This window comes from Cervus canadensis, chromosome 31, assembly GCF_019320065.1.
Source record: "Cervus canadensis isolate Bull #8, Minnesota chromosome 31, ASM1932006v1, whole genome shotgun sequence".
Classification (NCBI taxonomy): Eukaryota; Metazoa; Chordata; class Mammalia; order Artiodactyla; family Cervidae; genus Cervus; species Cervus canadensis.
This window is the reverse complement of record NC_057416.1, coordinates 20397547-20424414: the sequence shown is the minus strand read 5'-3', so window position 1 is coordinate 20424414 and position 26868 is coordinate 20397547. Positions and strand designations below refer to the sequence as shown.

Genomic DNA, 26868 nt, shown 5'->3' with positions numbered 1-26868 from the left:
CTCTGGGTTGTCTCAGTGCACTGGCTTTGAGTGCCCTGTTTCATGCAGCAAACTTGGACTGGTCATCTATTTCACAGATGGTAATATACATGTTTCAGTGCTATTCTCCCAAATCATCCCACCCTCGCCTTCTCCCACAGAGTCCAAAAGTCTGTTCTTTACATCTGTGTCTCTTTTGCTGTCTTGCATATATGGTCATCATTACCATCTTTCTAAATTCCATATATATGCATTAATATACTCTACTGGTGTTTTTCATTGACTTACTTCACTCTGTATAATAGACTCCAGTTTCATCCACCTCATTAGAACTGACTCAAATGTGTCCTTTTTATAGCTAAGTAATATTCCACTGTGTATATATACCACAGCTTCCTTATCCATTCATCTGTCGATGGGCATCTAGGTTGCTTCCATGTCCTAGCTATTGTAAACAGTGCTGCGATGAACATTGGGGTACAAGTGTCTCTTTCAATTCTGATTTTCTCAATGTTTATGCCCAGCAGTGGGATGGCTGGGTCATATAGCAGTTCTATTTCCAGGTTTTTAAGGACTCTCCACCCTGTTCTCCATAGTGGCTGTACTAGTTTGCCTTCCAACCAACTCTCCCACCGGTGTAAGACGGTTCCCTTTTCTCCACACTCTCTCCAGCATTCATTGTGTGTAGACTTTTTGATGGCAGCCATTCTGACCAGTGTGAGATGGTACCTCATTGTAGTTTTGATTTGCATTCCTTTGATAATGAGTGATGTTGAGCATCTTTTCATGTGTTAGCCATCTGTAGGTCTTCTGTGGAGAAATATCTGTTTAGCCCATTTTTTGATTGGGTCATTTATTTTTCTGGTATTGAGTTGCATGAGCTGCTTATATATTTTGGAGATATATTCTTTGTCAGTTGTTTCATTTGTTATTATTTTCTCCCATTCTGAAGGCTGCCTTTTCACCTTGCTTATACTTTCCTTCGTTGTGCAAAAGTTTTTGAGTTTAATTAGGTCCTGTTTGTTTATTTTTGCTTTTATGTCTATTATTGTGGGAAGTGGATCATAGAGGATCTTGCTGTGATTTATGTCAGAAAGTGTTCTGCCTATGTTTTCCTCTAGGAGTTTTATAGTTTCTGGTCTTACATTTAGATCTTTAGTCCATTTTGAGTTTATTTTTGTGTATGGTGTTAGAAAGTGTTCTAGTTTCATTCTTCTACAGGTGGTTGACCAGTTTTCCCAGCACCACTTGTTAAATAGATTGTCTTTTTCTCCATTGTATATTTTTGCCTCCTTTGTCAAATATAAGGTGTCCATAGGTGCGTGGATTCATCTCTGGGCCTTCTATTTCATTCCATTGATCTATATTCCTGTCTTTGTGCCAGTAGAAAAATGGCACAGATGATCTTACTTGCAAAGCAGAAACAGAGACACAGACATGGAGAACGAAGAAGATGGGAAAGGCCACCCCCAGGTGAAAGGGGGTGGTGTGAACTGGGAGATTGGGATTGGCACCTTCCACTATCGACGCTGTGGATAAAACAGAAAACTCATGAGGACCTACTGTATGCCTCAGGAAGCTCTACTCAATGCTCTGTGGTGACCTGAGTGGGAAGGAAAGCCAGAAAAGAGGGCACATATGTACACATGTAGTTGGCTCACTTTACAATAGAAAATAATACAACATTGTAAAGCAAGTATAATACAATACTTTGGTCACCTGATGCCAAGAGCAAACTCATTGGAAAAGACCCTGATGCTGGGAAAGGTTGAGGGCAGGAGGGAAAGGGGGAGGCAGAGGATGAGGTGGTTGGATGGCATCGCCGACTCAATGGACACAAGTTTGAGCAAGCTCCAGGAGATAGTGAAGGACAGGGAAGCCTGGTGTGCTGCAGTCCATGGGGTTTCAAAGAGTCAGCTACAGCTTAGCGACTGAACAACAAAAGCAACTATATTCTTATGTGCTTAGTCGCTCAGTCATGTCCAAGTCTTTGCAATCCCATGGACTATAGCCTGCCAGGCTCCTCTGTCCATGGGGATTCTCCAGGCAAGAATACTGGAATGTGTTGCCTTGCCCTTCTACAAGGGATCTTCCCAAGCCAGGGATCAAACCCAGGTCTCCCACATTACAGGCAGATTCTTTACCGTCTGAGCCACCAGGGAAGCCCTATATTCTAATAAAAATTATTTTTTTTTAAGTGCTATAATTTTTTAAAAAGGCATATATGATTGCCTTGACAATTTGTTGTTAAACAAATAAATATAGTCTATGAGTGTATAACAGGAACCAAAGTGGATTCTAGCAGCAGACATCAATGTCAGTGTACTTTTTAGAAGAGATCAGGCTCCTCAAACCAGATTGGGTATCACCATGCTATCGAATGAGGGGATTATGCCTGCTGATTCACGCTACCCTGGAAGGCCCTCCAAGTATACTCCTCATACATCAAACATCCACAGTGTACCCAGTGTAAATGATTTGATGCAATTCAAATTCAATTAAAACTCCTACACACTTCACCTCTGACTCATCCAAGGTGCACACTGCCTTAGTAACTGGAGATTTCTGTCATACTGATCAGTACAGGCACAAGCTTGTGCAGCTGAATCTCCCACACTGATTAAGTGGTTATCTCACTTAGAACTGAGGTCAGGATGAAGGCTGGAGACATAGGCATGTATATGTGAGGACATGCACATTGTCAAGGCTTCTAGCTCTTACTATTATTCTTGATGAAAATATACCCACTGTCAGTTCAACACCCAAAAACAGTGAGTTTAACTTTTGAAGTTATCTCAATTAAATATACAATTCTGTTATGGTGGGTGAATGGGCAATATAAAATATTACTGACATTGTCAATAATCAACAGGATGGATTACAATTTATCTTAACTACAAAATACTTCTTTTCACTATGGTCAGCAGTCCAGGTGTCAAGTTCCTAGCAAAATATATCTTATAAACAATGAAAAGTGATTAATATCACAGTGCTTATTTAAAATATTCAAGCTTGCTCTCTCTATAAGTGTTTTTTCCCCCAGGTAGTCTTACTACAAATAAGCACCTCAATATTTATACCATTTTCGAAGTAAATTTTAAAATTCACCTAAAAGTAATCATTTCAGGGAATTTGAGATAAAGTACCTACATTTTTTAAATGTTTGGTTTCTTGAAATCAAATCATAGCCTAAGCACTCAGAATTATTGCTTTTTTTTCCTCTTCAAAAAGACCTTTGAAAATACTTAAATCCATCAATATTTCAAGATTTGGCTAAAGAGATGTAATATATGCATGAACCTTTGCCAGTATTTCAACCCAGAAAGTTCATCTGCATAAAATGCTTTGGATTTAAATGTTAGTAGAATGAATAAAATAGTTCAACAGTAGAAGTGGTTTTGTTTTAAAAGTTGGCCATGTTAAAAATGGGCTTCCCTTGTGACTCAGCTGGTAAAGAATCCACCTGCAATGCAGGAGACCAGGGTTCAATCCCTGGGTTGGGAAGATCCCCTGGAGAAGGGAAAGGCTACCCACTCCAGTGTTCTGGCCTGGAGAATTCCATGGACTGTATAGTCCATGGGGTTGCAAAGAGTCAGACACCACTGAGCGACTGTCACTTTCATTTTCATGTTAAAAATGGTATTAAATTAAAACACTGCTATGCTTGTTTGCTTGAAAGATTTAGAATTGATATCAATTTCTCAAGCAGAGGAAAAAAGCAAAATACTGCAATTCGTGTTTTGCTACAAATTAATTTGATTAGATCTGAAAAGGATGAAGAATTCAAACCTCTTGGCATTATCTACTGGACAAAATATTGCCTCAAATCTCCTGAATGCCAGACAAGCTGGTAGATACATAGGAGGAAGGCATGTTCAGACTTCTCTTTAAGAACCTCAAGCACTGCACAAAGATCAGAATCTCCTGGCTTAGCTGAGGTTGTACACCCTTCTGACTTCCAATTTATAAGTCAAAAAGTGAATTAACAAGACCCACATTCTTCAGAGCAACTGGCTAGAAATCGAGATCTCTCAACCAATCTGCTGAAAAATTCTTACACAGGAACTTAGGAGGAAAAAGAAACTAACAGATTGCCGAGAACACCACCCTTTCTCCATGTGATTTGAACTGTTAATGCGCGTCTGGCTTCCTACTAGAAGACTCCCAGTTCTCCTCTGATTAGGATTTGTCTCCATGCCGTCCTTTAATTGCCAAAGACTTCCAACATCTTTATGTCATTGTTGTTGGAACTTGCAAATGAGTATTGCTGCCTCTAACTGATTATCTACATCTTGACCTCTGCCTGGAAGGCCCCATATGATTCTTTAGGATTATGGAAACATTACTCACTCTCTCTCAAAACAAATTCACATATAACTTTTCCAAGAAACATACTGATGATCCCATGTTATAGAAATAAAGTAATAACATGAAATCATAACCTTGTATGCAAACTGTTTTTCATATTTTGATCTTAATAGTGCCCTGAGGGTGCTGTACTTGCATTCATAACAAGACAGGCTAAAAAATGTTCAAGTGAACTGATCAAGGCTACATTGGCAATTCCAAATTCTACTATTAGTCATTGTCAGGAAATGAGGCCTCTGATACCAATGATTACTAGGACTGATTTATATATACTTTAATTTTGTTCAAAAATACATATAATAAAATTGTTAGACTTTTCTTATTATGTAATGGGATAAGTGAATGTTTCAATCAGTAAAATCTACTGTTTTCATGGTGAAATGTTAAGAGACTTAGATGGAATAATTTCTCAATAACAATAGAACAAAATTTCACCTATACTGATGATACAGAATTAGTATACTGAATAACACAATTCCAGTAGGCTGAAACATAGAAATAACAATTACAATAACTTTCATTAATATAGCTATTAATATTTTAGCAGTTGCAAAGTACTTAATATATGTTACATTAATTCTCATTACAACAGTCTTTGAAAAAGAAATTTCATGAATGAAGGCGAAGCTTTAGAGAGTTTAAGGAACTTAAGGTTCACAGCCAGCACGCAACAAGAAAAAAACACACTGCCCCTGTGTTTGAGCAGTAGGCTGTGGACAGGCGGATAGGAATTGTCAGCACTCCATTAAGTGGTCCTAGACTATGGTGCACGTTGTCTTCACCCTTTGTCTGATTATTCAGTCAGCTATCAACTCTTCCAGTTGTCAGAAAACAATAACAGCTATTTCTTCCTACCGCCAGCTGTCATCATCTGTTTCTAGTCTATGAGCTGGAAAACCAGATGATCAAGCTTGCTGAACACTGGACATGGAACAGATTAAATAGCATCTGGAGGACAGCTTCTTCTATGAAGTCAATCAAGTTCTTGGCTTCGGGGCACAAGTGGCAGACCGACTATCACAGTACCTCATGGGCTTCCTCCAGCAGCTTCTTGGTCTGTGACTAGGTCTTAGAAGGGAGGACCTACCATTCAGCCTCCTCACTGGGCAGAAGTGTGACTCTGTTTACATTCTGCCCTCAGGTGGGAGGCAATAACATGCCAACAGCTGGGCCTTCTTGCCTTCACACCTGCCTCTTCTGCCTGGACTCCTCTCTGTTCCACGCTATGCTAAGATGGGCCATTAACAGACACTCATTGTGTGGCTGTCCAAGCCACCCAAAGTGTGGGCCTCAATCTAATGCCACTGTCTGGTCTATTTAAAAAAATTCAAAAAAATAAGCAAAGAAATTAAGAGCAAGTATTTAGAAGTATACAGCAAAATTAATGCAACAATTTTGTCATATTTTTAAAACACTGGTATGCAACAGATTGGAAGTTTGTTGCTTTTTTTCTTTTTTATTTTAATGGTCCCATGCCATAATGAATTTTGGAAGCATACACTTTGCTCCAAACTCAAGTACTAAATAATAGACAAAAAGCTTATGTGAGACTCTCATCTGGCCTGTGAGCCTGTCACAATATGAAACACTAACTAGTCTCCCCTTTTCTAAACACTCACTGGACTTGCTTTCCCACTTTGTTTAGTTTTTCAGCACTAGGAAAAAGTTTCACAATCTGTTTTGATAAGATCTCTGACCCCCAAGTTACATAGAGGCTTATAGAGACTTGAATACAGAATCAGGGATGAATCATGTCTAATCTATTATTAATGTACAAGAATATTGGAAATAGAGCAATTAAAATTTCAATTTGAACATCATTCTTCAATTTCTGGGGCTTTCATATGTACAACAATATTGGATGTGTAATTCACAAAGTACTGTTTTGCATATTAGTATATTTTAGACATATATGACAAAGATTTCAACTGTGGGACTTTGCAGATAACCAGGTACCACAAACAAAGAAATATTTGATAAATTCTGCTTTTGATGGTTTTAAATATGATGGTAACAAAATAATAACAAATTTGAGTGAAATCGAGGCTTTCTTTTATTTATATAAACTGGAAATGAAAATAACCATTGCAATTGTTTAGAGAGGTATGAATTTGAAGATACATTTCTGAGACATAGATTTTCACTGTACAAGTATTTACTGTGGCATTTTTTAAGATGCTTTGGATGAATCTGTGATTAGATGGACAAAGTTCCCTGGCTCCGTGGAGTTACTCTCTAGCACGAGAAGAGGTGAAGACAGTAAATAAAAGCCATTAAATAAGTAGTTCAGAAAGGATGTAAGAAGGTGAGTGCTACAGGTAAAAGACAAGAAGAACAGAATAAACTGGGACCAGGTTCTCAGGGCCGGAAGCAGTAAAATCAGGATGATCAAGCAAGTCTCTGAAACATGATTATCAAGTAAAAGTGAAGTGAAAATTCAAGCCAAAAAGTTTTAACTAGACAATAACTTAGAAGAATACTACCTAGAGTTAATGGGATACTTAAAAGAGACACATTTTAATGACTATATTTAACATAATATTATTGGACTAAGTTTATTAGAATAAACTAATCCATGCTCTAAGACATTTGAGTTTCAAAATCAAAAAGTGTATGAGCAAGTTGAATAAAATAATGAGCTTCATGTGCGCACATGACCGAGAGGGTCAATCGTATCCACTACACATTTCTCTCCATCCTTCAAGAGAGAAATATATTTTTTTCTCATTGAGCCAAGGGAGACACATGAGTTTCAGGTTGTCATCCTGAAGACACATAATTGGATCTTTGCCTTTTTTCTTCTTCCTGCTACAGTTTCAAAGGGCAGAAAAGCCTGGAAAATAAAACCTTTCCTCCTCAGGCAGTTTTTCTTGGGCTAGGTGAGAGGTGGAGAGGCTGAAAAGATGATGAAAGAGAGTATAGGAAACCACAGATTGAGAAAAAAGCAGATAGTGGTCAAAGGCTTTTTAGTTTGAGACCCCATTTTTCTGAGTATCCACTAGAGATCTGATGATAACCCAACACCTGAAATTCCAGAGCTGCTAATAAACTACGTAAGATCTTATAAACAGCCAAGAATTTATTTAGGTGTTAGGTTTAAAACCACATTTTAATTTGATATGGAGAAAAAATTAGTTTGGGAATATTTTCTAATATTTAAGTTTAGAAATTAGTGAGAAAAGCACCAGATTGTACATAAGCATTTGTCTCTTCAAATCTTGCTCCTATAAATCTATACATATAAAGTAATTCCAACCTGTAATGTTTAGAAATGTTTATAGGAAATTACTTAACATATGCTTTTTATGTTACTTTTTGATTGATATATGTAAACTTTATCTGGTGCTTTAGACTATGGAAGCATACTATCACAGAGTATGGTGTATCACAAGTTGGAATCAAGATTGCCCACAGAAATATCAACAACCTCAGATATGAAGATGATACCAATCTAATGGCAGAAAGTGAAGAGGAACTAAAGAGTCCCTTGATGATGGTGAAAAAGCTGACTTAAAACTCAACATTCAAAAAGCTAAGCTTACGGCATCTTGTTCCATCACTTCATGGCAAATAAATAGGGAAAAAGTGGAAGCAGTGACAGATTTTATTTTCTCGGGCTCCAAAATCACTGTGGACAATGACTACAGCCATGAAATTAAAAGACACTTACTCTTTGGAAGGAAAGCTAAAGCTGTGACAAATCAAGACAGCGTATTAAAAATCAAAGACTTCACTTGGCTGACAAAGGTCTGTATAGACAAAGCTAAGGGTTTTTTTTTCAGTAGTCATGTATGGATATAAGAGTTGGATCATAAAGAAGGCTGAGCACTAAAGAATTGATGCCTTCAAATTGTGGTACTAGAGAAGACTCTTGAGAGCCCCTTGGGCTGCAAGGAGATCAACCCTAAAGGAAATCAATCCTGAATATTCATTGGAAGTACTGATGCAGAAGCTGAAGCTCCAATACTTTGGCCACCTGATGCGAAGAACTGACTCATTGGCAAAGATCCAGATGCTGGGAAAGATTGAAGGCAAATGCAGAAGTGGGCGGCAGGGGATGAAATGGTTAGACAACAGGACTAACTCAAATCACATGAATCTGAGCAAACTCTGAGGGATAGTTAAGGACAGGGAAGCCTGGTGTGCTGCAGACCATAGGTGGCAGAGTCGAGTTGGACACAACTTAGTAAGTGAATAACAAGAATAATAGTGTATTTAGCTTCAAAATTTGTCTCTTCAAAGGTAATCCTAAAAGCTTAAATAAATAAAATTAAAATATCAAAAGCCATATGCACTTACTTTGTAGACTATCCTTTAAAGCAACATTTTCCAGTTGTAAAGCATCAGTGGTACTCCAATATAGCTCATATAAAGAATCTATATTTTTAAAGTGTCTATCAAAGTCTAATTTGAATGACCAAAATTTGCCTCCATGTTCATTCAAAAAGGGGTGGGGAATTGCCACACTACCTGATTTTTTTTCCTTTTAACATTGCAAAAACTAGTTTGTCTCTTTTCTAAAAGAAAATACCTAAGATGAGAACGAGACATGATTGCTGAATGTTCTCCAATTTTCTGTTTATTTTCAAGCACTGACATTTTCTGGGTGAAGGAAGAATCCTAATTTTTCAATCATCCTCAGGAGATTTTGTCATGACTGTGTAGTGGGTTTTTCCGGAAATGAAAGGAACACAAATCACAGATTAAGATAAAAAATTGTAGACCAAAAGTTTGCTATTGTGTCTCAAAGTAAGGCATGAAGAAGTTCAAACAAAAGTAGAGTGATTCTCATTTATATATATTGTCAAAGGCAGATCCCAGCTGTGTGCAGACACCACTAAAGCTTAGCGCACAGCTGTGACATTATAAAAGGGACTCGATTGCCAATCAGAGCTTGGCTGGAGCAATGTACTGTCCAAGCCATTCCCTAATAAAGCTTCTGGAACTCATCTGCTTTAGTTATTGTCTCCATGAACCACCCTGAGTTACACAACTAAAGGCATTGCAGAATTTCTCTCTTATACTTAGCTATTTCTTGTAAGGAACTGTAGCTTTGCAACACAGTTCAACAGAGGATTTCCCTTACCACTTTACAATTCTTTTTTCTGAGGAGACACATGAAGTAGAATATAGAGAGCTATGACAAGTTACTCAAATCAGCAGGCTTATTGAGGGTTATTATACCCTTTTAATTCCCTGGGTTGGGAAGATTCCCTGGAAAAGATCAGGGCAACCCACTCCAGTATTTTTGCCTGGCGAATCCCATGGACAGAGGAGACTGGTGGGCTACGGTCGATAGGGTCACAAAGAGTCAGACACAACTGAAGCAACTCAGCATGCACGCACGCTTGCACATATCCTTTTAACCCTCTTTGAGAATGGTTTCAAAGGGCAAAGGTCGTACCACTGACAGACTCACAAGAAAGCATAATTGCTATCCCTATTGTTTTGCACCTAAAATCAAGTCTCTGCTGCCTCATGTGGACAGTATACCTCCATGATGACAGCTTCCCCAAATGATTGTTTCTCTATGAAACCCTAACCTCATATTTTTGTATTTGCCTTTCTGCCCCAAAGACATCTTTGAGCAAACAAGTTTTTGATCCATATCTTATGGAATAATAATATGCCCTGACTTTTAAAGATTCCAGGAAGTCCTAGAATAAAACTAATATATATTTTCTTTGTTCAGTGTAGGACTGTTTCCCTATAGAACCCTCCTCCCTAATTCTAATCAGCAGCCCAATGCTTTATGTAACACAAATGGGAAAGTTATTTTAGGGACTGTTGATTTAAAAAGAATCCTTTGTTACAATCAAAATTTGTCTTTGATCAAATAAATCAAGGGATACTTTCAGAGAAGCTACCATATAATGTTATGCCACCAAGAGACTTTGATTTTTTATGGAATAAATTGCATTGAGCTTGACACATTCTGAGTAAAATTCTGCCTTTCTAGAATACTTGTAGGCAAATATCTTATCTTCCAATTATACACACTAATATTTATATGTAAAGATGCAGAGAAGTTACATAAAAGAAAACAGATTTACATTAATAAATCTGAATGTCCTGCAAGAGATGTTGCTATTTCAGATAGGCTGAATATAAGCAAGTGAAAAGTGAAGTCGCTCAGCCGTGTCTGAATCTTTGCGACCCCACAGACTGTAGTCCACCAGGTTCCTCTGTCCATGGGATTTTCCAGGCAAGAACATTGGAGTGGGTTGCCATTTCTTTCTCCAGGAGATCTTCCCAATCCAGGGATTGAACCCAGGTCGCCCGCATTATAGGCAGACGCTTTACCATCTGAGCCACCAGGGAAGCTCGAATATATCTTCAAATTTCAAAATGTATTAAATTCCTTGTCCTTATCAAATCAGCATCCCTTGTTTAATATACTAGCTATAATTTGTGACCATAATCCTTAAAGATAGAGAAGGGGACGGGTAACAGTACTACTTCATAATTTTATTGAAAATATACTCATTTAGCTTACTCTATGTCTAGCAGTATTCTAAGCATGTAATATCTATTAACACATTTACTGTATACAACAAACCCAGGAGATATGAATTGTTTTTACGTCCATGTCAAAGTGAAATAATAAAGGCACAATTAGATAAAGAATCTTGATCAAGGACACACAGCTAGTAAATAAAGCATGAAGGCACTCAGACTCTAACCACTACTCAATGCTGCCTAACAGTTTTTCTCTACTTCTAGAGATTATCAGATGTTACTACAACTGTCCCTTGATTGGTCAAATAAGAAGAATTTGAATCATAACTATACGAATTTTAATTCTATCAGAATTTAGAATGAGGTTGCCCTAAATAGTTTGTTTTTTTTTCCCCATCTTTTGGACTCTAGCAATTCCATAGTATTCATGAAGGTTAGAAAGTCATCGATGTTCTTTGCTTCTTTCTGAAGTCTTTATTAGTAGAAGTCAGATTCATAAAAGACACATTTTCCAAATAAACTTTCTTGTTGCTTCCTTGGTGCCTTCAGTCATGTTGATTCAAGTGGATAAAATATACATACTGTAAATAATGCTAAGTGCATTGATCTCAGAGGTGACTCTTTTACAAATAGCTTCAGTTGTCCTTTCCTGGATGCAATGAATGGGTACTTTTATTTATGCGATTAGGAACGGCATATCTGAACCAAAGACTGTATTGTTCATCCTCATACATTACTCAACTAAAATCATGTACTTTCATGGAACTTAAGGGTCTGTAAATCCTCCAAATTCTGTTCATTTAGAATATATTCAAGGAAATTTAAAGGTCAGGTTGCAAGCATGTTCATAATTCAAGTTTTCTGAATCAGTATAAATGTGCAGAGAAAAACATTCTCCTGCATTCTGATGAACTAAAAGTCACCATCTACATGAGGCATAACTACTACAACATATTGCTTAAGCAGAGATGATTGGAAGACACAGTGATTAGCATCCTAAATTAGATAATTTTATGGGACAAATTTCAACTTGTAGATATTCTATTAATGTATATAATACATATACTAACAAAACTAAATGTAAGCCATATTATAATACAAAAGGAAAAATCACTGTGTTTTGGCATCCTACTTTAATAATTTTGAAGATTCTGATAATGTGCCATAGAAAACTGGAGTTCAAGCATTTCAGAATTATCATTTGAACAGTGGGGTTTTATTTATGGAAACAAAACCTATGCCCATATGTGCATGTATTTAGGACAATATTACATAATATTGCATTTAGGCCATATTTCAAATATATGCAACATTCTTTTTATCTATGAAATTTTTACTGTATATCCTGAGAGTGGTAGGGGGCAGGGGGTATGCATAGATGTGGAAAAGAAGCTGAAAGATAAAACAGATTGGGCTCTCAAAATTGGATCAAAGAACCTTAGTATGACAACTGCAATTTTGAAACAATTCCCCAGTGAATAGTTAAAAAGAATATGCATTCCTCTTTTCCTTTTACTCATGAGAAGAAAATGTTATTTGAGGATTTAAAGACCAATCCAGAAATCCCTTGTCCTTTGCAGAATAAAGAAAAAATCCTGAATCCCATTTTTGTTTCCCTACAAGTTTATCAATTTTTGATTATGCTTTCTCTGTTTGAGGAGCTGAGTTTCAAGCCAAAGCTTTTATAATCTATTTCAACACAGCAGAGCTATCATCATGCCTTTTGAAAATAATGGCTTCCATGAGATGGTGATAATAGGTCATCCTGAATTAGAAATTCTTTATGTAGTCTCTCTCAAAACAAGCAAGTGATCTATGGTGGACTAGTGCCTCTTCATTCTATTCACTGGGCCACACATTCTCCATTCAACAAAAGTTTCCCAAGCACCTACTCTGTGACAGGTCCTGTTTTACTGCAAGGAACAAAAAGATGAAAGCCAACTTCAGACAGCATATGCTTTTGTTATGGTAATGGACATGAGAAAGAATTAAACCCACCCAAAATCTTGTACATGGAGGTTGATAACTTTATTCAGAATCACCAAAACCAAAAGAACCAAGATGTCCTTTAGTAGGTCAATGGGTAAAATGTGGTTCAGTTCAGTTCAATTCATTTGCTTAGTCCTGTCTGACTCTTTGCCACCCCAAGGACTATAGCATGCCAGGCTTCCCTGTCCATCACCAACTCCTAGAGATTGCTCAAACTCATGTCCATCAAGCAGGTGATGCCATCCAACCATCTCATCCTCTGTCATCCCCTTCTCCTCCTGCCTTCAAACTTTCCCAGCATCAGGGTCTTTTCTAATGAGTCAGTTTTCCAATCAGGTAGCCAAAGTATTGGAGTTTCAGCTTCAGTATCAGTCCTTCTAACGAATATTCAGGGCTGATTTCCTATAGGATTTACTGGTTCAATTTCCTTGCAGTCCAAGGGACTCTCAAGAGTCTTCTCCAACACCACAGTTCAAAAGCATAAATTCTTTGGCACTCAGCTTTCTTTATGGTCCAAATCTCACATTCATACATAATTACTGGAAAAACCATAGCTTTGACTAGACAAACCTTTGTCAGCAAAGTAATGTCTCTGCTTTTTATTACACTGTCTAGGTTTGTTTCTTCCAAGGTGCAAGAGTCTTTTAATTTCATGGCTGCAGTCACCATCTGCAGCAATTTTGGAGCCTAAGAAAATAAAGTCTGTCATTGTTTCCCCATCTATCTGCCTTGAAGTGATGGGGCCAGATGCCATGATCCTAGGTATTGAATGTTGAGCTTTAAGCCAGCTTTTTCACTCTCCTCTTTCACTTTCATCAAGAGGCTCTTTAGCTCCTCTTTGCTCTCTGCCATAAGGGTGGTATCATCTGCGGATCTGAGGTTACTGATATTTCTCCCTGTAATCTTGATTCCAGCTTGTGCTTCATCCAAGTCTGGCATTTCACATAATGTACTCTGCATATAAGTTAACTAAGCAAGGTGATGATATACATATCAAGATATGTATACTGAAAAGATATGACACTGAAAGATGAACTCCCCCAGTCAGTAGGTGCCCACTTATGTTACTGGAGAAGAGTGGAAAAATAGCTCCAGAAAGAAAGAAGAAGCTGAACCAAAATGAAAATAATGCCCAGTTATGGATGTGCCTAGTGTTGGAAGTAAAGTCTGATGCTGTAAAGAACAATATCGCACAGAAGCCTGGAATATTAGGTCCCTGAATCAAGGTAAATTGGAAAAGGTCAAAAAGCAGATGGCAAGAGTGAACACCAACATTTTAGGAATCAGTGAACTAAAATGGACTGGAATGGGCAAATATAATTCAGATGACCGTTATATCTACTAATGCAGGCAAGAATCCCTTAGAAGAAATGGAATAGTGTTCATAGTCAACAAACCCCCGAAATGCAGTTCTTAGGTACAGTCTGAGAAATGACAGAATGATCTCTGTCCGTTTCCAAAGCAAACCATTCAATATCACAGTAATTCAAGTATATGCCAAAACCACCAATGACAAAAAAGCTGAAGTTAAAGGGTTCTATGAAGACCAATAAAATCTTCTAGAATTAACACCAAAAAAAGATGTCCTTTCCATTATAGGGGACTGGAATGAAAAGTAGGATGTCAAGAGATACCCAGAGTAACAGGCAAGTTTGGCCTGGAGCACAAAATGAAGCAGGGCCAAGGCTAACAGAGTTTTGCCAAGAGAACACACTGGTCATAGCAAACACCCTCTTCCAACAACACAAGAGAAGACTCTACACATGGACATCACCAGATGGTCAATACTGAAATCAGATTGATTATATTCTTTGCAGCCAAAGATGGAGAAGTTCTATACAGTCAGCAAAAACAAGACCAGGAGCTGACTGTGGCTCAGATCATGAACTCCTTATTGCCAAATTCAGACTTAAATTGAAGACAGTAGGAAAAACCACGAGACCACTCAGGTATGACTTAAATCAAATCCCTTACAATTATACAGTGGAATAGAGTTAAGGGATTAGATCTGATAGACAGGGTGCCTGAAGATCTATGTACAGAGGTTCATAACATTGTACAGGAGGTGGTGAATAAAATCATCTCCAAGAAGAAAAAATGCAACAAGGTAAAATGGTTGTCTGAGGAGACCTTACAAATAGCTGAGAAAAGGCAAAAGAGACAAGAAAGACATATCCATCTGAATCCAGAGTTCCAAAGAATAGCAAGGAGAGATAAGAAAGCATTTCTAAGTGATTAGTGCAAAGAAATAAGGGAAAACAATAGAATGGGAAAGACTAGAGATCGCTTCAAGAAAATTAGAGATACCAAGGGAACATTTCATATAAAGATGGACACAATAAAAGACAGAAATGGTATGAACCTAATAGAAGCAGAAGATATTAAGAAGAGGTGGCAGGAATACACAGAATTATACAAAAAAAAAAAAAAAAAAGATCTTAATGACCCAGATAACCACGATGGTGGTTATGTGCTCTCACCTAGAGCCAGACATCAGGAGTGGTAAGTCAGGTGGGACTTAAGAAGCATCTTTACAAACTAAGCTAGTGGAGGTGATGGAATTCCAGCTGAACTATTTCAAATCCTAAAAGATGATGTTTTAAAGTGCTGCACTCAATATGCCAGCAAATTTGGAAAACTTAGCAGTGGCCACAGGACTGGAAATTGTGGTACATCCAGAAATTGGAATATTATTAGGCACTAAGAAAGCCATAAAAATACCTAAAGGAACCTTGGGCTGTGCTTAGTCACTCAATCATGTGTGATTCTTTGTGACCCCATGGACTGCAGCCCGCCAGGATCCTCTGCCCATGGGGATTCTCCAGGCAAGAATACTGGAGTGGGTTGTCATGCTCTCCTCTGGGGGATCTTCCCAACCCAGGGATCAAACTCAGGTTTCCCACAATGCAGGTGGATTCTTTACCATCTGAGCCACCAGGGAAACCTAAGAATCCTGGAGTGTGTAGCCTATCCCTTCTCCAGGGACTCTTCAAAACCCAGGGATCAAACCCAGAACCCAGGCAGATTCTTTACCAGCTGAGCTACCAGGGAAGCCCTTAAATAGTTATTATTAAGTGAAAGAAGCCCATCTTAAAAGGCTATTCAGTGTATAATTTTAATAGTAATACCTGCTGGAAAAGGTAAAACTATGGAGAGAGTAAAAAGATTAGCAATTGCTAGGGGCTGGGGAAGGAAGGGATGAGTAGGTAGAGCATAAAGGATTTTGGGGCATTCCTGGTGCCTCAGATGGTAAATAATCTGCCTGCAATGTAGAAGACCCAGGTTCAATCGTTGGGTCAGGAACATCCCCTAGAAAAGGGAGTGGCAACCCACTCTAGCATTCTTGCCTGGAGAATCCTATGGACAGAGGAGCCTGGCGGGCTACAGTCCGTGTGGTCACAGAGATCAGACACAAGCAGGAACTAAACACAAAGGATTTTCAGGGCAGGGACACTATTTAGTAGGTACAATAATGCTGGATACACGTCATTACCCATTTGCCCAAACACACAGAATACATAACACTAAGAGTGTGCTTAAAGTAAACTATGGGCTCTGTGTGATAATGACGTCATGTAGATTCATCAATTTCAGCAAATGTATCAGTGTGGAGGGGATGTTAGTAATGGAGGAGGCTAAGGATTGGGATGCACTGGAAATCTCTATACATTTTTCTCAATTTTGCTGTGAACCTAAACTTCTCTAAAAAATAAAATGCATTAAAAATAATAATTACCAAAAATAATAATAATTACAGTAGACAGTAGTGCAGGCACTATTAGCAATGGGAACAGACTTGGAAGCAGTACAGAAATTGGAAAGAATGCCCACAGATGGTACAGACAAGAACCTGCGCTAAAAATGCTATCTAAGAAGGGTTGTGAACAAAATAAAAGTCTTCTTAACACTGATTATATTACTTTTCCTATAACTAGGATTTAATTTCCTTCTGTAACAGTGTTTCCAAACCAGAATGGAAACAAGAGAAAGGTTTAATTGAAGAGTTATAATAAGTCCTTTGAATAGTAAAATAAAGAGTTCTTACAATGATGTGATAATGTTAGCCTCATGATAAAGAGTTCATATTTTCAGGGTAACATCTGATAAAGTTTTAGGACACATTTGTGCCTAAAGTAGTATATGCTTGCTGTCCAAAGCCTTGGAGGAGCTGGAAGAAATAACGAGAAGTGATGTAAAGTCTGAGCAGAAATGTGAAGGATTTGTACCATCTGACTTAGATAAAGTCACTAGAACTTCATTAAGTGAATTTATATTGCCCACAAGGGACCATTCCAGGCTCCTAGGATATAGAGATGAAAGCAATTTTCTTTCATCAGAGAGTCCACAATGTGGTTAAATAGAAAGCTTTTCAAGTGATGATTACATGATTAAAGACCATGGCAGAGGTGATCTACAAATGACTTGGAGGAACACTAACAAAGAAAAGGTTACCTTAAGAAAGAGTTACTGTAGTTACTTGAAAGAAATAGGGACTTGTAGTTTAAGTGAAAGAAAAAGCCCTCCGATGCTGCAATGCAGATAAGACTCATTGCAATTTTGGAGAACATAATATGTGGAGACAAGTTTTCTATGAGAGACCTTCAGGAATGAAACTCATATTTTATTTTAGATCATTATGCCACATTTCACTTGCATGTGTGGGAATTATCTCATTTAAAAAGAACAATCAGAAAGGTACATCATAAAGCCAACCTCTATGGAAGTACCCTTATTCCAAACGGAATGCTGTGTCTTTTTTCTTAGTATATAAACTTATTCATTAAAAAAAAAGTCAGCACAATCAATGCTCAGACAAAAAAATAAAAGACAATTATAACTGAAAGCCATAATGGAAACATAATTAACCTAATAATATAAAATAATTACATACAATTTGGGGCATTCAGTAGAGTGATGAGGTAAATGGAAGTGCATACAGATAAACATCTTTTACTATTGTGATTATGTAACTATTATTCCTTTTAATACTGTTGTATCATGATTGATCAACAAAAATTAATAGAACTATATATCACTAAAACTACCATTTAATAGAAAAATTTGTAATTACTTTTTAAAATCCAGATGCACATTAGAATTATCTTGGAATTTTTTTGAGAACTACAAATACCCAGGTACTGTTTTTTTCTCCAAATCTCCAGATATGATTCTAATGAGCAGTCATGTTTAAAAACAACGGGACTGGGGAGGAGCCAAGATGGCGGAGGAGTAGGACCAGGAGACCACTTTCTCTCCTACAAATTCATCAAAAGAATAACCGAATGCAGAGCAAACTTCACAAAACAACTTCTGATCGCTAGCTGAGGTCATCAGGCGCCCAGAAAAGCAGACCATTGTCTTCGAAAGGAGGTAGGACAAAATATAAAAGATAAAAAGTGAGACAAAAGAGCTAAGGACGGAGACCCGTCCCGGGAAGGGAGTCTTAGGCGGCCTTGCTTGGGCTAGGGTCCGGGCCTGAGTGCCCTGAGGACAATCGGGGGGAGCTTCTGTGAGGTGCCAACTTGAACTGTGGGAGACCAAAGGAGAGAGAGAAAATTGACCGGCCGGAACACACTGCCGGCCGTTCGCAGAACAAAGGGACGGGGAAAGTCCCGAGAAGAGCTCGCAGGCTGCGGACCGGCCCAGCCCCACCGGAGGCAGGAGGCAGAGGGGAGGGGAAGGTCGCGGCGAGACACAGGGCGCAGGCACCCGACCGGCGCGGGGCGGGGACTGGGGCTGGGGACGCGGAGGGCGGAAGGCGCGCGCACCCGACTGGCGCCAGCGGAAACTGAGACTGGGTCCGCGGAAGGGAGTGGGTGCGCCACACCTGGGGATAGCGCGCCCACCAAGCCCCTGGCTGCCTGGACCGCTCTGACGGGGAAGGCACAGAGAGCAGGCGCAGCTTTTCCTTCCGCGCTTTTGTGTAACACCCGAGGGCTGGAACCTCGCGCAGCGCGGGGCGCGCTCCATATAGAACAGCCGGGAGCCTGAGCAGCGCAGACGGAGAAAGCAGCGTCAGCCCCTTCCGGCAGTGCCAGCCCGCCCCCGCAGGGCCAGCCCCTCCCCGCAGCGTCAGCCCCGCCCCCGCAGGGCCAGCCCCTCCCCGCAGCGTCAGCCCCGCCCCCGCAGGGCCAGCCCCGCCCCGCAGCGCCAGCCCCGCCCCGCAGCGTCAGCCCCTCCCAGCAGCGCAACGGAACTAGCTACCTGAATAAGAGTCCGCCTCCGGCCGCCTGTGTCAGGGCGGAAATGAGCCTCTGAAGAGACCGGCAAACAGAAGCCAAATAAACAAAGGGAACCGCTTCAGAAGGGACTGGTGCAACAGATTAAAATCCCTGAAGAAAACACCGACTTCACCGGAAGGGCCCTGTAGATATCGAGAAGTGCAAGCTGGAACGAGGAGCTATCTGAAACTGAGCCGAACCCACACTGACCGCAACAGCTCCAGAGAAATTCCTAGACATATTTTTACTTTTTTTTTTATTTTTCTATTTTTTCTAAGTAAGGAAAAAAAAAAAAAATTTTTTCTTTTTATATTTTTCTTTTTTATTTTTTCTCTTTTATTTTCCTTTAAAATTCCCTATTACTCCCCCATTACTCCTTAACTTTCATTTTCATAGATTTTTACGATTTTTTTAATTAGGGGAAAAAAAAAATTTTTTTTTTCTTTCTTTTTTTTCTTTTTCTTTTTTTTTCTTTCTTTTTTTTTCTCCTTTTTCTTCTTTTTTTTTTCTTTCCTTTTTCTCTTTTATTTTCTATTTTTCTTTTTCTCTTATTTCTTTTAAAGTCCTCTAGTACTCCTCTACTACTCTTCATTTTCATCTTCACTACACTATAACCTTACAAAAAAAAAGAGAAGCCCTATCTTAAAACCAAAGATTATTCCCTCCCAATCTTGACTCTCTGTTTTCTACCTCAGAACACCTCTATTTCCTCTTTTCCCCTTCTCTTCCCCATCCAATTCTGTGAATCCTTGTAGGTGTCTGAGATACGAGAACACTCTGGGAACAGACAGCTGCGTAGATCTGTCTCTCTCCTCTTGAGTCCCCCTTTTTCTCCTCCTACTCATCTCTATCTCCCTCCTCCCTTTTCTCCTGTTCATGTAACTCTGTGAACCTCTCTGGGTGTCCCTAACGGGGGAGAATCTTTTCGCCATTAACCTAGAAGTTTAATTATCAGAGCTGTATAGTTGGAGAAGTCCTGAGACTACAGGAAGAATAAAACTGAAATCCAGAGGCAGGAAACTTAAGCCCAAAACCTGAGAACACCAGAAAACTCCTGACTACATGGAACTTTAAGTGATAAGTGACCGTCCAAAAGCCTCCATACCTACACTGAAACCAACCACCACCCAAGAGCCAATAAGTTTTAGAGCAAGACATACCACGCAAATTCTCCAGCAACACAGGAACATAGCCCTGAATGTCAACATACAGGCTACCCAAGGTCACACCTAACACATAGACCCAACTCAAAACTCATTACTGGGCACTCCATTGCTCTCCAAAGAGAAGAAATCAAGTTCCACGCACCAGTACACTGACGCAAGCTTCCCTAACCAGGAAACCTTGACAAGCCAAATGTCCAACCCCACCCACTGGGTAAATCCTCCACAATAAAAAGGAACCACAGACCTCCAGAATACAGAAAGTCCACTCCAGACACAGCAATCTAAACAAGATGAAAAGGCAAAGAAATACCCAACAGGTAAAGGAAAAAGAAAAATGCCCACCAAGTCAAACAAAAGAGGAGGAGATAGGGAATCTACCTGAAAAAGAATTTAGAATAATGATAATAAAAATGATCCAAAATCTTGAAAACAAAATGGAGTTACAGATAAATAGCCTGGAGACAAAGATTGAAAAGATGCAAGAAATGTTTAATAAAGACCTAGAAGAAATAAAAAAAGAGTCAATTAAAAATGAATAATGCAATGAATGAGATCAAAAACACTTTGGAGGGAACCAAGAGTAGACTAACGGAAGCAGAAGATAGGATAAGTGAGATAGAAGATAAAATGGTGGAAATAAATGAAGCAGAGAGGAAAAAAGAAAAAAAGGATCAAAAGAAATGAGGACAACCTCAGGGACCTCTGGGACAATGTGAAACGCCCCAACATTCGAATCATAGGAGTTCCAGAAGAAGAAGACAAAAAAGAGAAGGCCATGAGGAAAATACTCGAGGAAGATAATAGCTGTAAAACTTCCCTAAAAGGGGGAAGGAAATAGCCACCCAAGTCCAAGAAACCCAGAGAGTTCCAAACAGGATAAACCCAAGGCGAAACACCCCCAAGACACATATTAATCAAACTAACAAAGATCAAACACAAAGAACAAATATTAAAAGCAGCAAGGGAAAAACAACAAATAACACACAAAGGGATTCCCATAAGGATAACAGCTGATCTATCAATAGAAAACCTCCAGGCCAGAAGGGAATGGCAGCTGACGTCCTTGAAGTAATTGAAAGAGAATAACCTACATGACCTAGATACTGTAATCCAGCAAGGATCTCATCAGATTATGAAGAGACTCAAAAGCTTTACAGATTAAGCAAAAGCTGAAGAAATCAGCACTTACGCAAACCAGCTCTTCAACAAAATGCTAAAGGATCTTCTCTAGAACAGGAAATGCCAGAAGGTTGTATAAACGTGAACCCAAAACAACAAAGTAAATGGCAACGGGACACACCTATCAATAATTACCTTAAATGTAAATGGGTTGAATGCCCCAACCAAAAGACAAAGATTGGCTGAATGGATACAAAAACAAGACCCCCATATATGCTGTCTACAAGAGACCCACCTCAAAACAAGAGACACATACAGACTGAAAATGAAGGGCTGGAAAAAAAAAAATATCATGCAAACGGAGACTAAAAGAAAGCAGGAGTCACAATACTCATATCAGATAAAATAGACTTCAAATAAAAGCTGGAAAAGCAGACAAAAGAAGGACACTACATAATATCAAAGGCATCAATCAAGAGAAGAGTATTAACAATTATAAATATATATGCACCCAAATAGGAGCACCGCAATATGTACGGCAAACACTAAAGAGTATGAAAGAGGAAATTAATAGTAACACAATAATAGTGGGAGACTTTAATACCCCACTCACAACTATGGATAGATCAACTAAACAGAAAATTAACAAGGAAACACAAACCTTAAATGACACAATGGACCAGCTAGACCTAATTGATATCTATAGGACATTTCACCCCCAAAACAATCAACTTCACCTTTTTCTCAAGTGCACACGGAACCTTCTCCAGAATAGATCACATCCTGGGCCATAAATCTGGTCTTGGAAAATTCAAAAAAATTGAAATCATTCCAGTCATCTTTTCTGACCACAGTGCAGTAAGATTAGATCTCAATTACAGGAAAAAAATTGTTAAAAATTCAAACATATGGAGGCTAAATAACACGCTTCTGAATAACCAACAAATCATAGAAGAAATCAAAAAAGAAATCAAAATATGTATAGAAATGAATGAAAATGAAAACACAACAACCCAAAACCTATGGGACACTGTAAAAGCAGTGCTAAGGGGAAGGTTCATAGCATTACAGGCTTCCATCAAGAAACAAGAAAAAACCCAAATAAATAACCTAACTCTACACCTAAAGCAATTAGAGAAGGAAGAAATGAAGAACCCCAGGGTTAGCAGAAGGAAAGAAATCTTAAAAATCAGGGCAGAAATAATGCAAAAAAACTAAAGAGACCATAGCAAAAATCAACAAAGCTAAAAAAGCTGGTTTTTTGAAAAAATAAACAAAATTGACAAACCATTAGCAAAGACTCATTAAGAAGCAAAGAGAGAAGAACCAAATTAACAAAATTAGAAATGAAAATGGAGAGATCACAACAGACAACACTGAAATACAAAGGATCATAAGAGACTACTACCAGCAGCTCTATGCCCAATAAAATGGACAACTTGGATGAAATGGACAAATTCTTAGAAAAGTATAACTTTCCAAAACTGAACCAGGAAGAAATAGAAGATCTTAACAGACCCATCACAGGCAAGGAAATCGAAACTGTAATCAAAAATCTTCCAGCAAACAAAAGCCCAGGACCAGATGGCTTCACAGCTGAATTCTACCAAAAAATTTAGAGAAGAGCTAACACCTATCTTACTCAAACTCTTCCAGAAAATTGCAGATGAAGGTAAGCTTCCAAACTCATTCTATGAGGCCACCATCACCCTAATTCCAAAACCAGACAAAGATGCCACAAAAAAAGAAAACTACAGGCCAATATCACTGATGAACATAGATGCAAAAATCCTTAACAAAATTCTAGCAAACAGAATCCAACAACATATTAAAAAAATCATACACCATGACCAAGTGGGCTTTATCCCAGGAATGCAAGGATTCTTCAATATCCGCAAATCAATCAACGTAATACACCACATTAACAAATTGAAAGATAAAAACCATATGATTATCTCAATAGATGCAGAGAAAGCCTTTGACAAAATTCAACACTCATTTATGATTAAAACTCTTCAAAAAGCAGGAATAGAAGGAACATACCTCAACATTATAAAAGCCATATATGACAAACCCACAGCAAGCATCACCCTCAATGGTGAAAAATTGAAAGCATTCCCCCTGAAATCAGGAACAAGACAAGGGTGCCCACTGTCACCACTACTGTTCAACATAGTGTTGGAAGTTTTGGGCACAGCAATCAGAGCAGAAAAAGAAGTAAAAGGAATCCAGATAGGAAAAGAAGAAGTGAAACACTCGCTGTTTGCAGATGACATGATCCTCTACATAGAAAACCCTAAAGACTCTACCAGAAAATTACTAGAGCTAATCAATGAATATAGTAAAGTTGCAGGATATAAAATTAACACACAGAATCCCTTGCATTCCTATACACTAACAATGAACAAAACAGAAAGAGAAATTAAGGAAACAATACCATTCACCATTGCAACAAAAAGAATAAAATACTCGGGAGTATATCTACCTAAAGAAACAAAAGACCTATACATAGAAAACTATAAAACACTGATGAAAGAAATCAAAGAGGACACAAACAGATGAAGAAACATACCGTGTTCATGGATTGGAAGAATCAATATTGTCAAAATGGCTATTCTACCCAAAGCAATCTATAGATTCAATGCAATCCCTATCAAGCTACCAACGGTATTTTTCACAGAACTAGACCAAAGAATTTCACAATTTGTATGGAAATACAAAAAACCTCGAATAGCCAAAGTAATCTTGAGAAAGAAGAATGGAACTGGAGGAATCAACCTGCCTGACTTCAAGTGACTCTTACTACAAAGCCACCAGCATCAAGACCAAGGTATTGGCACTGGCAACAACGACAGAAATATAGATCAATGGAACAGAATAGAAAGCCCAGAGATAAATCACGAACCTATGGACACCTTATCTTTGACAAAGGAGGCAAGGATATACAATGGAAAAAAGACAACCTCTTTAACAAGTGGTGCTGGGAAAACTGGTCAACCACTTATAAAAGAATGAAACTAGAACACTTTCTAACACCATACACAAAAATAAACTCAAAATGGATTAAAGATCTAAATGTCAGACCAGAAACTATAAAACTCCTAGAGGAGAACATAGGCAAAACACTCTCCGACATTAACCACAGCAAGATCCTCTATGACCCACCTCCCAGAATATTGGAAATAAAAGCAAAACTAAACAAATGGGACCTAATGAAACTTAAAAGCTATTGCACAACAAAGGAAACTATAGAGTAAGGTGAAAAGACAAGCCGCAGAGTGGAGAAAAATAGAGCAAATGAAGAAACAGACAAAGGATTAATCTCCGAAATATACAAGCAACTCCTGCAGCTCAATTCCAGAAAAATAAATGACCCAATCAAAAAATGGGCCAAAGAACTAAAACAGACATTTCTCCAAAGAAGACATACAGATGGCTAACAAACACATGAAAAGATGCTCAACATCACTCATTATCAGAGAAATGCAAATCAAAACCACAATGAGGTACCATTACACGCCAGTCAGGATGGCTGCTATCCAAAAGTCTACAAGCAATAAATGCTGGAGAGGGTGTGGAGAAAAGGGAACTCTCTTACACTGTTGGTGGGAATGCAAACTAGTACAGCCGCTATGGAGAACAGTGTGGAGATTTCTTAAAAAACTGGAAATAGAACTGCCATATGACCCAGCAATATCACTTCTGGGCATACATAGTGAGGAAACAAGATCTGAAAGAGGACACGCGCGTTGCACTCCAATGTCCTTCATTCAAAGCAACTGTTTATAATAGCCAGGACATGGATAGCAACCTAGCATGCATCAGCAGATGAATGGAAAGGAAAGCTCTGTCTGGTAACATAACCACCGTGAAAGTTAAATCAGCTGTCAAAAAGAATTCAGTTGAATCAGTCCTAATGAGATGGATGAAACTGCGAGGCCCATTTATACAGAGTGAAGTAAGCCAGAAAGATAAAGAACATTACAGCATACTAACACATATATATGGAATTTAGAAAGATGGTAACGATAACCCTATATGCAAAACAGAAAAAGAGACACAGAAAAACAGAACAGACTTTTGAACTCTGTGGGAGAATGTGAGGGTGGGATGTTTCAAAAGAACAGCATGTATACTATCTATGGTGAAACAGATCACCAGCCCAGTGGGATGCATGAGACAAGTGCTCCGGCCTGGTGCACTGGGAAGACCCAGAGGAATCGGGTGGAGAGGGAGGTGGGAGGGGGAATCGGGATTGGGAATACATGTAAATCCATGGCTAGTTCATATCAATGTATGACAAAACCCACTGAAATGTTGTTTGAAAGTAATTAGCCTCCAACAATAAAAAAAAAAAAAAAAAAAAAAAAAAATTCCCTATTACTCCTCCATTACTCCAAACTTTCATTTTCATCTTCATATATTTTTACTATTTTTTATTAGAAAAAAATTTTTTTCTTTTTTTATTTTTTTTCTCTTATTTTCTTTTAAAGTCCTCTATTACTCCTCTATTATTCCTTAATTTTCATTTTCATTTCACTATAACCTTGCAAAAAAAAAAGAAGAGGCGGCCCTATTTTTAAACCGAACTTCATATATATTTCTAAAATTTTTTGTGTTTTTGTTTTTATTTTTAATATTGTATTTTTAAGAGTCTAACCTCTACTCTACATTTTTAATCTTTGTTTTTCAGTATTTGATATCAATTTTGGACATTTAAGAATCCAATATTCAGTTCCCATTTTTACTCAGGAGTGTGTTGACTACTCTCTCCCACTTTTGACTCTCTGTTTTCTCCTGCAGAACACCTCTATTTCCTCCCTCCCCCTCCTCTTCCCAATCCAATTCTGGGAATCTCTGTGGGTGTCTGGGCTACGGAGAACACTTAGGGAACAGAGAACTGCGTAGATCTGTCTCTCTCCTCTTGAGTCCCCCTTTTCCTCCTCCTGCACATCTCTATCTCCCTCCTCCCTCTCCTCTTTTTTATGTACCTCTGTGAACCTCTCTGGGTGTCCCTCACGGTGGAGAATCTTTTCACCATTAACCTAGAAGTTTTATTATCAGTGCTGTATAGTTGGAGAAGTCTTGAGACTACTGGAAGAATAAGACTGAAATCCAGAGGCAGGAGACTTAAGCCCCAAACCTGAGAACACCAGAAAACTTCTGCCTACACGGAACATTAATTAATAAGAGACCATCCAAAAGCCTCCATACCTACACTGAAACCAACCACCACCCAAGAGCCAGTAAGTTTCAGTGCAAGACATACCACACAAATTCCCCAGCAACGCAGGAACATAGCCCTGAGCGTCAACATACAGGCTGCCCAAAGTCACACCTAACACATAGACCCATCTCAAAACTCACTACTGGACACTCCATTGCACTCCAGAGAGAAGAAATCCAGTTCCATGCACCAGAACACTGACACAAGCTTCCCTAACCAGGAAACCTTGACAAGCCAATCATCCAACTCCACCCACTGGGTGAAACCTCCACAACAAAAAGGAATCACAGACCTCCAGAATACAGAAAGCCCACTCCAGACACTGCAATCTAAACAAGAT

General features: G+C 38.7%; 1 protein-coding gene across 1 annotated transcript in view; it reads right to left on the bottom strand.

The window, feature by feature from the left end:
• The window catches only part of SGCZ (sarcoglycan zeta), a 1068194-nt gene that overhangs the window by 841676 nt on the left and 199650 nt on the right, over positions 1–26868 (bottom strand). The gene's annotated exons all lie outside the window — the stretch shown is intronic.